An 11,606-nucleotide genomic window follows, 5' to 3' on the forward strand; every position below is an offset into this window, starting at 1 on the left:
GATGTAGGGGGATTTGAAACCAATAACAATATGAGCATTCATCCAAATCTACAGTAGCCTTCATGCGTGTGTGCAACCCAACCGTTTCGGTGTGAGTGCATGCATGCGTGTGTGTTTGTTCTGTTCCCAGTGCTGAGTCAGAAGGGGACAATACATTAGGCCCTGACCAGTGATACGGGCTGCTCCTTGGTCCAGGCAGGCCTCTACTTGCCCTGTTTACTGATTAAACAGGTGTGTTTTACCAAGACACATAGTATAACAATGGCTGCCTGCTTCCTCACAACTGTTGACCCATCACACAGTACAGTCAATGGAACATATCACAGGGGACAAGACATTCTAGTTCTTTGAAACAAGAGGTCATGTGGACATTGTATTCTGGAGTGACGTCATCCATCATGATGGATGGAAATATTTCTACTTTCTCTATCTGGTTAAACATGGTGAATTACCTGTGTTTGAAAGGATGTGAAGATATTAGTACCCTGATTCTCTCTCCTTTCCTCCTCTCCTCCCCTCTCCTCTCTTCACCTCACCTCACCTCACCTCACCTCTCCTCCACTCACCTCTCCTCCCCTCTCCTCTTTTCTCCTCTCCTCTCTTCACCTCACCTCTCCTCCCCTCTCCTCTACACCCCTGTAGCTATAATAACAATCCCTGACCTTACCCAGAATGCATCTGTCCTATAAAGGCCACCCACATCCCTCTGAGAAACCCACCATTAGAGAGACCTTGAGAGAGAGGGGGCATTCATGGAACCAGCCTTGTTAAAGAGATCCCTAACAAGTAGAGTGTGTGTGTTTTGTGTGTGTGTGTGTTTGTGTGTTTGCGTGTGTGCATGTAATTAGAGAGAGAGGACCAGAGAGAGGGGGCTTAGGGGATCAGGACAGGGAGACTTCTGCAGGGGTGCTGGGGGACACAGGGCCTTAGCAGGATGGGGCCTGGAGCTGACAGGTGAGGGGAGAGAGGAGTAGGAAAGGAGGGGGACAGCAGGACAGGAAGGTGTTTTTTTAAAGAGCAGATGTAATCTGGAGTTGACAGGGCAGACCTCACACCCCTCTGATGGACCAGGAGCCCAGGCAGTCACACAACCACAACAAACCAAGATAACCACACACCCCTCTGATGGACCAGGAACCAGTGTGGATGCTATTAGCTCAGTGTATTAGACTGCTCTCTCACTCTCTCTCTTTCTGCCAGGGGGAAGGGGGTCAGTCACTCACAGAACAGGTGGCAGATAGGCCATGTGTGATTCAGGCTACCATTATTCACAATCAGCCATGTCATTGGAGGTGGGCTCAGACAGGTGCACTGTGGACTCTCTCCCATCCCCCTCACCTAACCTCCCATCCCCCTCACCTGGGCTAAGAGCCTGGGGGCCTGTGGGCCTGGTGTGTGTGTGTGTGTGTGTGTGTGTGTGTGTGTGTGTGTGTGTGTGTGTGTGTGTGTGTGTGTGTGTGTGTGTGTGTGTGTGTGTGTGTGTGTGTGTGTGTGTTGCTCAAGGCAGAATGAAGAGAGAGAGCCTGTCAGTGACCACCTGCCGAGCAGCTGTCAGGGTCCAGTTTCAGGGTCGGCTTTCCACCCAGGGTGGCAGTACCTGCCTGCCTGCCCATATCCATCCATCTATCAATTTATCCGTCCATCCACCCATTTACCCATCCATTTAGCCATTCATCCATCCATTTAGCCATCTATCTATCATCCATCTATCAACCCATCCATTTATCCATCCATCCATTTATCCATCTATCAACCCATCCATCCATCCATCCATCCACCCATCCATTCATCCATCCATGTAGCCATCTATCTATCCATCCATCTATCAACCCATCCATTTATCCATCCATCCATCCATTTATCCATCCATCCATCCATCCATCCATCCATCCATCCATCCATCCATCCATCCATCCATTTAGCATTCATCCATCCATCCATCTATCCATCCATCCACCTATTTCCCCATCCATTTAGCATTCATCCATCCATTTAACCATTCATCCATCCATTTATCCATCTATCAACCCATCCATTTATCCACCCACCCGCCCGCCCGCCCGCCCGCCCGCCCGCCCGCTCCGTCCGTCCGTCCGTCCGTCCGTCCGTCCGTCCGTCCGTCCGTCCGTCCGTCCATCTATCTATCTATCTATCTATCTATCTATCTATCTATCTATCTATCTATCTATCTATCTATCTATCTATCTATCTATCTATCTATCTATCTATCTATCTATCTATCTATCTATCTATCAACCCATCCATCCATCCATCCATCCATCCATCCATCCATCCATCCATCCATTTACCCATCCATTTAGCATTCATCCATCCATCCATCCATCCATCCATCCATCCATCCATCCATCCATCCATCCATCCATCCATCCATCCATCCATCCATCCATCCATCCATCCACCTATTTACCCATCCATTTAGCATTCATCCATCCATTTAGCCATTCATCCTTCCATTTAGCCATCCATTTATCCATCTATCAACCCATCCATTTATCAACCCATCCATTTATCCACCTATCCACCTATCTATCTATCTATCTATCTATCTATCTATCTATCTATCTATCTATCTATCTATCTATCTATCTATCTATCTATCTATCTATCTATCTATCTATCTATCTATCTATCTATCTATCTATCTATCTATCTATCTATCTATCTATCTATCTATCTATCTATCTATCAACCCATCCATCCATCCATCCATCCATCCATCCATCCATCCATCCATCCATCCATCCATCCATCCATCCATCCATCCATCCATTTACCCATCCATTTAGCATCCATCCATCCATCCATCCATCCATCCATCCATCCATCCATCCATCCATCCATCCATCCATCCATCCATCCATCCATCCATCCACCTATTTACCCATCCATTTAGCATTCATCCATCCATTTAGCCATTCATCCTTCCATTTAGCCATCCATTTATCAACCCATCCATTTATCCACCCATCCACCTATCTATCTATCTATCTATCTATCTATCTATCTATCTATCTATCTATCTATCTATCTATCTATCTATCTATCTATCTATCTATCTATCTATCTATCTATCTATCTATCTATCTATCTATCTATCTATCTATCTATCTATCTATCTATCTATCTATCTATCTATCTATCTATCTATCTATCTATCTATCTATCTATCTATCTATCTATCTATCTATCTATCTATCTATCTATCTATCAACCCATCCATTTATCTATCCATCCATTCATCAATTTATCCATCCATTTATCCATCTATCCAAATTCCCAAGTCAAGTCTGGAGTCCCTTGATAGGCTAAAAGCTGCGGTCCATCAATCTTGAAGCAACATTTCATAATCATAATATAGAAAGCTAGCTGACTTACGGTGTTGCACATTAGTAGGACTAGCTAGCTAATACAGTAGCTACTGCAGTGAACTAAGCAAGATTTTCTGACAACACTACTGGACAAGTCAAATCAAATCAAAGTTTATTTGTCACGTGCGCCCGAGTACAACGGGTGTAGACCTTACAGTGAAATGCTTACTTACAGGCTCTAACCAATAGTGCAAAAAAGGTATTAGGTGAACAATAGGTAGGTAAAGAAATAAAACAACAGTAAAAAGACAGGCTATATACAGTAGCGAGGCTATAAAAGTAGCGAGGCTACATACAGACACCGGTTAGTCAGGCTGATTGAGGTAGTATGTACATGTAGATATGGTTAAAGTGACTATGCATATATGATGAACAGAGAGTAGCAGTAGCGTAAAAGAGGGGTTGGCGGGTGGTGGGTGGGACACAATGCAGATAGCCCGGTTAGCCAATGTGCGGGAGCACTGGTTGGTCGGCCCAATTGAGGTAGTATGTACATTAATGCATAGTTAAGTGACTATGCATATATGGTAAACAGAGAGTAGCAGCAGCGTAAAAAGAGGGGTTGGGGGGGGGGTACACAATGGAAATAGTCCGGATAGCCATTTGATTACCTGTTCAGGAGTCTTATGGCTTGGGGGTAAAAGTCTAAGTCAAATGGAGTTCTGGACTTGAGTACTTCAACACTGTGTTGAGCTATATGACGTAAGACAATGGCTTAGGTTTGGAAAGACAGACATAACATTATATGGCTATTCCATGGAAGGCGTGATTGAAGTGGGTATGCATAAGGGTGAAAAATGACAAATGTCCTTACAATAAGAACATTTACTTAATTAGAGTGGAGAGGGGGAGAGAGAGAGAGAGAGAGAGAGAGAGAGAGAGAGAGAGAGAGAGAGAGAGAGAGAGAGAGAGAGAGAGAGAGAGAGAGCAAACTAGAATGCTATTTGGCTCTAAACAGAGAGTACACAGTGGCAGAATACCTGATCACTGTGACTGACCCAAACTTAAGGAAAGCTTTGACTATGTACAGACTCAGTGAGCATAGCCTTGCTATAGAGAAAAGCCGCCTTAGGCAGATCTGGCTCTCAAGAGAAGACAGGCTATGTGCACACTGCCCACAAAATGAGGTGGAAACTGAGTTGCACTTCCTAACCTCCTACCAAATGCTCTGACCATATTAGAGACACAGATTTTCCTCAGATTACACAGATGCACAAAGAATTCGAAAACCAACCCCATTTTGATAAACTCCCATATCTACTGGGTGAAATGCCAGCGTGCCATCACAGCAGCAAGAGTTGTGACATGTTGCCACAGTGAAGAACAAACACCATTGTAATTGCAACCCATATTTATGTATGTTTATTTTCCCTTTTGTACTTTAAGTATTTACACATTATATTACATTTGAAATGTCTTTATTCTTTTGAAAATGTTGTGAATGTAATGTTTACTGTTAATTTGTATTGTTTATTATCTACTTCACTTGCTAAGGCAATGTTAACATGTTTCCCATGCCAATAAATCCCTTAAATTGAGAATTGAGAATTGAATTGAGAGAGTGAGTGAGTAAGAGGAGACAGAGAGAGAGATAAAAAGGCCAGACAGCATGTTCCCTCTCTTTGATCCATATGACACAGTCTAGCTTGCTAATCACACAGAGGTCATCTGGTTGGCTGATGAGGAGAGGAGCAGGAGAGGTCTGGGAGAGGGAGAGACAGGGGAGGGGAGGGGAGAAGAGTGGTATAGCCCACTTAAAATCTAATCAGCATCTCTATAGGGCCATGGATGGAAGAGAGAGGAAGGGGATGGAGGGGTGGATTGGGGATGGAAAGAGAGAGGCTGGGTGAGTTTAATGGCACTGTGTGCCCCCCTCAGTTGTTTTAAAGAGAGAGAGAGAACGGGAGAGAAACAAAGAGAGAGAGAGCGCGAGAGAGAGCGAGCGAGAGTACCCTGCCCTGGGTCTGAACCCCGCACTGTGCAACTGGGTCCTGGACTTTCAGATGAACCGCCCCCAGGTGGTGAAGGTAGGAAACAACACCTCCACTTCGCTGATCCTCAACACTGGGGCCCCACAAGGTTGCGTGCTCAGCCCCTTCCTGTAGTCCCTTTTCACCCATGACCGCGTGGCCACGCACGCCACTAACTCAATCGTCAAGTTTGCAGACGACACAACAGTAGTAGGCCTGATTACCAACAATGACGAGACAACCTACAGGGAGGAGGTGAGGGCCCTGGGAGTGTGATGCCAGGAAAATAACCTCTCACACAAAGTCAACAAAACAAAGGAGCTGATTGTGGACTTCAGGAAACAGCAGAGGGAGCACGCCCCTATCCACATCGACGGGACCACAGTGGAGCAGGTGAAAAGCTCCTCGGGTTTCCTCGGGGTGTACACATCACTAACAATCTGAAATGGTCCACCCACACAGACAGTGTGGTAAAGAAAGCGCAACAGTGCCTCTTCAACCTCAGGAGGCCCAGTTAATTTAGAGGAGTGTCCCCATTGTAGCACTCTAGAACGGGCTGATCGCGGAACATAAAGTCTGTTAGTGGGACCCCAGCCGGGGTCAGGTTCTCGGGTCTGGGCTTGTCATATCATGGTCTCTACTCTCCATAACACAGGAGCCACAATGAGAGAGCTGGGGATGATGGACTCGGAGTCCCTCTCCTCGTTAGAGACATCGTGTTAGCAGGACAGGGCATCTGCTTTCTGATTCTTGAATCCCGGGGGATAGGCTAGAGTGAAGTTGAACCTGTTAAAAAACAGAGCCTATCTTGCTGGTGAGTGTTCAACCTCCTGGCTTCTTGAATGGAGACCAAGTTCTTATGGTCCGTCCAGATCACGAAAGGATGAGGTGCCCGTTCCAACCAGTGTCTCCACCCCTCAAGGGCCCACTTGACTGCCAAGAGCTCCCGGTTGCCTACATCGTAGTTGCGGTCTGCTGGAGAGAACCGCTTGGAAAGAAAAGCACATGGGTGCATTCTCTTGTTCCCCCTCGTTCCGCTATGAATTTATTAACCTTTATTTAACCAGGAAAGGCTCATTGAGATTTAAAATCTCTTTTTCAAGAGCGTCCTGGCCAAGATAGGCAGCGCCAAGTCATTACAAAAATTAGACAAACAACATAAAAAACTACAAGTAATCTAGTAAAAACCATAGAATTAACAAAGAATATAACAAAATCAAAAACAGCAAATTAAAAACATTGACATGTCAGGGAATCAGTCTCAAGATCATTCATCAGTGATTTAAAAATACCAATCGGGACAAGTTCTTCCAGTTTAAAAGTATTTTGTAAGGCGTTCCAAGACGATGGCGCAGAGTACATAAAAGCCCTTTTACCAAATTCAGTTCGGACATTTGGAACAGTTAGCAAGATAAAGTCCCTCGAACGAAGAGAGTACCCACCACATTTCTGAACAATAAAAATGCCCAAATAAAAAGGTAGTAAACCCAAAATGGCTTTGTAAATAAAAGTATACCAGTGACTGAGCCTACGAGTGACTAGAGAAGGCCAGCCAACCCTGGTATATAAAGTGCAGTGGTGCGTAAGGGTTTTGCAATTTAAAATAAATCTCAAAGTGCCATGGTAAAGGGTGTCAATTGATCTCAAACACTGAGCGGAAGCATTCATATATAAAATATCCCCATAGTCTAGTAACGGCATAAATGTAGCTGATACTAGCCTCCTTCTGGCGTCAAAAGAAAAACAAGCCTTATTCCTAAAATAAAATCCTAATTTCAGCTTCAATTTTTTTGTAAGTTGTTGAATATGCATTTTAAAAGAGAGGCCATCATCAATCAAAATTCCAAGATATTTATATGACAGGTAGTAATAGGTGAAAGGTTCAGGGGTCTATTTCTTGCTTTAGAAAACATCAGTAGTTTAGTTTTGTCAGTATTGAGGATAAGCTTCAATTGAGACAAGGTATGTTGAACAGTATTAAAAGCAGTTTGCAAGTTCTGGAAAGCTTTTGTAAGAGATGAAGCACAACAGTAAATAACAGTTTCATCAGCATAAAAATGAAGTTGTGCATTTTGGACATTTTTGTCTAAATTATTTATATAAATAGTGAATAAGGGAGGACCAAGTACAGAGCCTTGGGGCACACCATTTAAGACAGACAATTTAACAGACCTAAGCCCATCAAATTGAGTGCACTGAGTTCTATCAGACAGATAGTTAACAAACCATGCAACTGCATGCTCTGAAAGACCTACACTCGACAATCTCTGCCTTAGTATAGCATGATCAACTGTATCAAAAGCCTTAGAGAGATCAATAAAAAGTGAGACACAATGCTGTTTTTTGTCAAGAGCTTCAGTGATATCATTTAAAACCTTCATGGCTGCTGTAATTGTGCTATGCTTCTTCCTGAAACCCGATTGGTACATTGATAAAATAGAGTTAGTATATAAAAACTCTTTTAGCTGGTCACTCACAAGGGTTTCAAGTATTTTCACCAGGGGTGACAGCTTTGAGATTGGCCTATAATTATTTAAAAGAGTTGGATCTCCCCCTTTTAAAAGTGGCAGGACAAATGCTGATTTCCAGATCTTTGGAATTTCATTACATTCCAGGGTTAGATTAAACAGATATGCAAGTGGTTCAGCTATGAAATCAGCTGCCAGATTTAAAAAGCAGGGATCCAAAGGACTGAAAGGACTGTCCCTGCTCCGGTGTCTGAGGCGTCCATCTCTACCACGAAGAGACGAGTAGGATCAGGATGAACGAGGATGGGTCCGGAGGTGAAACATCCCATAATCTCCATGAATGCCCTGTCAGCCTCAGGGGTCCAGCCAAAACGGGTCTGGGACTTGTGGGTTAGGGCCGTGAGAGGAGCTGCCACCGCACCAAAGTTCTGAATAAAACACCTGTAAAAATTGGCAAATCCGAGGAACCGCTAGACTTGTTTGAGTGAGGTGGGACGGGGCCAGTCAGTGACCGCCCTAACCTTAACAGGGTCCTCAAAAAGAAAGGAGGACCAAGGCACTCTTCATATAATTAATTAAAATGCCTTTATTAGTATGGCATGTTCAATAGAAACAAAGTATTAAAAAATCCGACATGTTTCGGCTGCATGGCCTTCGTCAGGGAGTACAACAAAAAAAAATATATATATATATATATTATTAAAAAATATATATAAAATAAATAAATTAACAGGGTCCATTTGGATGCCTGCAGTAGAGAATGTGGCCCAGGAAAGAGACTTGGGATACATGGAACTCACACATCTCAATCTTGATGTATAGTTGACTCTGCAGGAGGCATCTCAGGACTTGGCGGCTGTGCCGGATGTGTTCCGGAAGGGTCTTGGAGAAGATCAGGATGTCGCCGAGGTAAACAAAGACGAACCGATTCAACATATCCCTAAGAGTGTCATTGACCAATGCTTGGAAGACTGCTGGTGAGTTCAATAATCCGATTGGCATGACTAAATACTCATAGTGCCCACTAGGGGTGTTAAAGGAAGTTTTCCATTCATCGCCCTTCCTGATTCTCACCAGATTGTAGGCGTTGCAGAGGTACAGTTTGATGAAAAGATTTGGGCCCCCTGGGCTAGCTCCAAGGCAGCGGACATCAGGGGTAAGGGGTAACGGTTCTTAATCGTGATGCTGTTCAGCCCTCGGTAGTCGATGCAGGGACACAGACATCAATCCTTCTTTCCCATGAAGAAGAAACATGCACCAGCTGGGGATGTTGAGGAGTGACTGAAACCTGCCTCCAGCAACTCCCGGATGTAATTGTCCATGAATGCAGCTTCAGGGATCGAGAGGGAGTAAAGACAGCCCCGGAGAGGGGTGGAACTGGGTAGGGGTTATTTGGCGCAGTCATATGGACGATGAGGAGGGAGGGTGGCGGCTTGCCTCTTACTGAAGGCCTCTGGGAGGTCTAAGAATTCGTGAGGGAGAGCGGAGAAGTCTTGGTCTTCAATGGATGCAGGGGGACGCAGCAAGGCTCTAGGTGGGGTCTTAGTCACCAAAGGCTTGAATCTGGTGCTGATGGTTGTCCCAGTGGAGGGTTGCGGGTAGTGACAGACGGTGACTGGGTAGCCGAGGGGTAACTGCACAGCTCGTCAGGGTCTCCCTTTCTCCTGGCGAACCCTGGCATTTCCCGTCAGCTCTGGGCAGGTAGCACGGAGATGGTCGAGACCTCCGCAGTAGAGGTAGCAGCCTTCACTCATGCGCCTGTCACGCTCCTGTGGGCTCAGATGTGTGCATCCCAGCTGCATGGGCTCCTCAATGCTGGGTTCAGGGGCTTGGGGTGCTCAGGAAACCAGGGTACTGGGGTGGTGTTAAAAAAGCGCCGCCTCATGCGTTCTCAGAGGCGGTTGTCGATCCTGATTGCCAGGGTTATCAGGGACTTGAGGTCCTCTCCCAGTTTCTGAGAGGCCAGTTCATCCTTGATGGAGCTAGACAACCCCTAGTGGAAAGCGGTGACCAGTGCCTCCGTATTCCACCCACTCTCGGCGGCAAGGGTGCGGAACTCAATGGCGAAGTCAGCCACTGGTCTGGCCCCTTGGTGCATGATGAACAGTCGGCTGGCCACTTCTCATCCGCCGACTGTGGGGTCAAAGACTCGTCGCAGCTTGGCAGTGAAGGCTAATATGAAGCTGCAGGATGGTGGCTGCTGTTCCCACACGGCCGAGGCCAACGCCAGGGCCTTACCTGAGAGTAGAGAGATTTTGTAAGCTATCATGGCCTGATCATTATGGAACGAAGAGGTCTGTAGCTCGACCACCAGAGAGCCCTGGGTGAGGAACCCCTTGCATCCTCCCGGGTGGCCGTCATACCGTTCGGGGGCTGGGATCTTGGGTCCCCGGTGCAGGTTCCCTGGAGGAACTACGGCGACACCTGTAGCACTGGATGATGAGACTTGAGCTTTGGCTGATCCTGGGATGGGCTTGGACTGTGGTTGGAGGGAGTCGGTAAGTGCCCGGAGGGTATCTGATATCAGGAAGCGTTGTTCTTGGTGCCACCCCAGCAGTGCTCCTCAAGAATGTTGGGTTACAACATTCTTGATCTGGGTGATCTCTGCTGGGTCCATGTTGTAGGCTGAAGCTTGCTGTGACATGGTGAGGTTGGACCCAGGTGCAGAGAAGAGACCAGATGAGGAATCAGTGGTTAAGGGTAAACATAATACTTTACTGAGAAACGTAAAGGAAGGATCACAGTAACACTGGGAAAACAACAAACACTATGTCTCAAACTCACTCAGGAGACAAACGCACACAGCACACAATGTAAGCTTCAGCAAAGGACAACAGAAAACACACTTCTTTTAACAGGGAAATCATAATGAGTAAATAGGACACACCTGAGTGTTGTTAATGTCTCTAGGACGTCTCTGCCGCCCTCTAGTGACAGGTGGGAACATGACAGTTCTGAATGCCCTTTGTACTGTTGTCTGTGCCCAATAATGTTTGTACCATGTTTTGTGCTACTACCATGTTGTACTGCTGCCATGTTGTGTTGCTACCATGTTGTTGTCATGTTGTGTTGCTACTATGCTGTGTTTTCATGTGTTGCTACCATGCTATGTTGTTGACCTAGGTCTCTCTTTATGTAGTGTTGAGGTGTCTCTCTTGTCGTGATGTGTGTTTTGTACTATATTTTTATTTAATTTTTAATCCCAGCCCCCGTCCCCGCAGAAGGCATTTTGCCTTCTGGTAGGCCATCATTGTAAGTAAGAATTTGTTCTTAACTGACTTAAACATACTAAACATACTATGTAGCTATTATACCTTGGCTGCAAATAAGGGTTTGTCATAATCAGCTTTCCTTCAACAGCAAGCTTGAGTGTACATACTAATTAACACTCAATTACAGACTCTCTCTCTGTGTGTGTGTGTGTGTGTGTGTGTGTGTGTGTGTGTGTGTGTGTGTGTGTGTGTGTGTGTGTGTGTGTGTTGGAAGGGGCTGGTGAATCAAGGAGAGGGGGATGGAAAAGAGAATTAGTAAACGACAAAAGAGAGGACTTGAAGTGCACCATAAATTATAGTGTGTGTGTGTGTGTGTGTGTGTGTGTGTGTGTGTGTGTGTGTGTGTGTGTGTGAATGTGTGGGAAGGGGCTGGTGACTCAAGGAGAGGAAGAGAGAATTAGTAAACAGCAAAAGAGAGGTATTGATGTGCACCATTATGAGTGGTGTGGGATAAACATATCAGACACTGAAATTATGAGAGGCCAGAGCCATGGAACAACATGGGGT

The sequence above is a fragment of the Salmo salar genome, chromosome ssa01 (assembly GCF_905237065.1).
Source record: "Salmo salar chromosome ssa01, Ssal_v3.1, whole genome shotgun sequence".
NCBI lineage: Eukaryota > Metazoa > Chordata > Actinopteri > Salmoniformes > Salmonidae > Salmo > Salmo salar.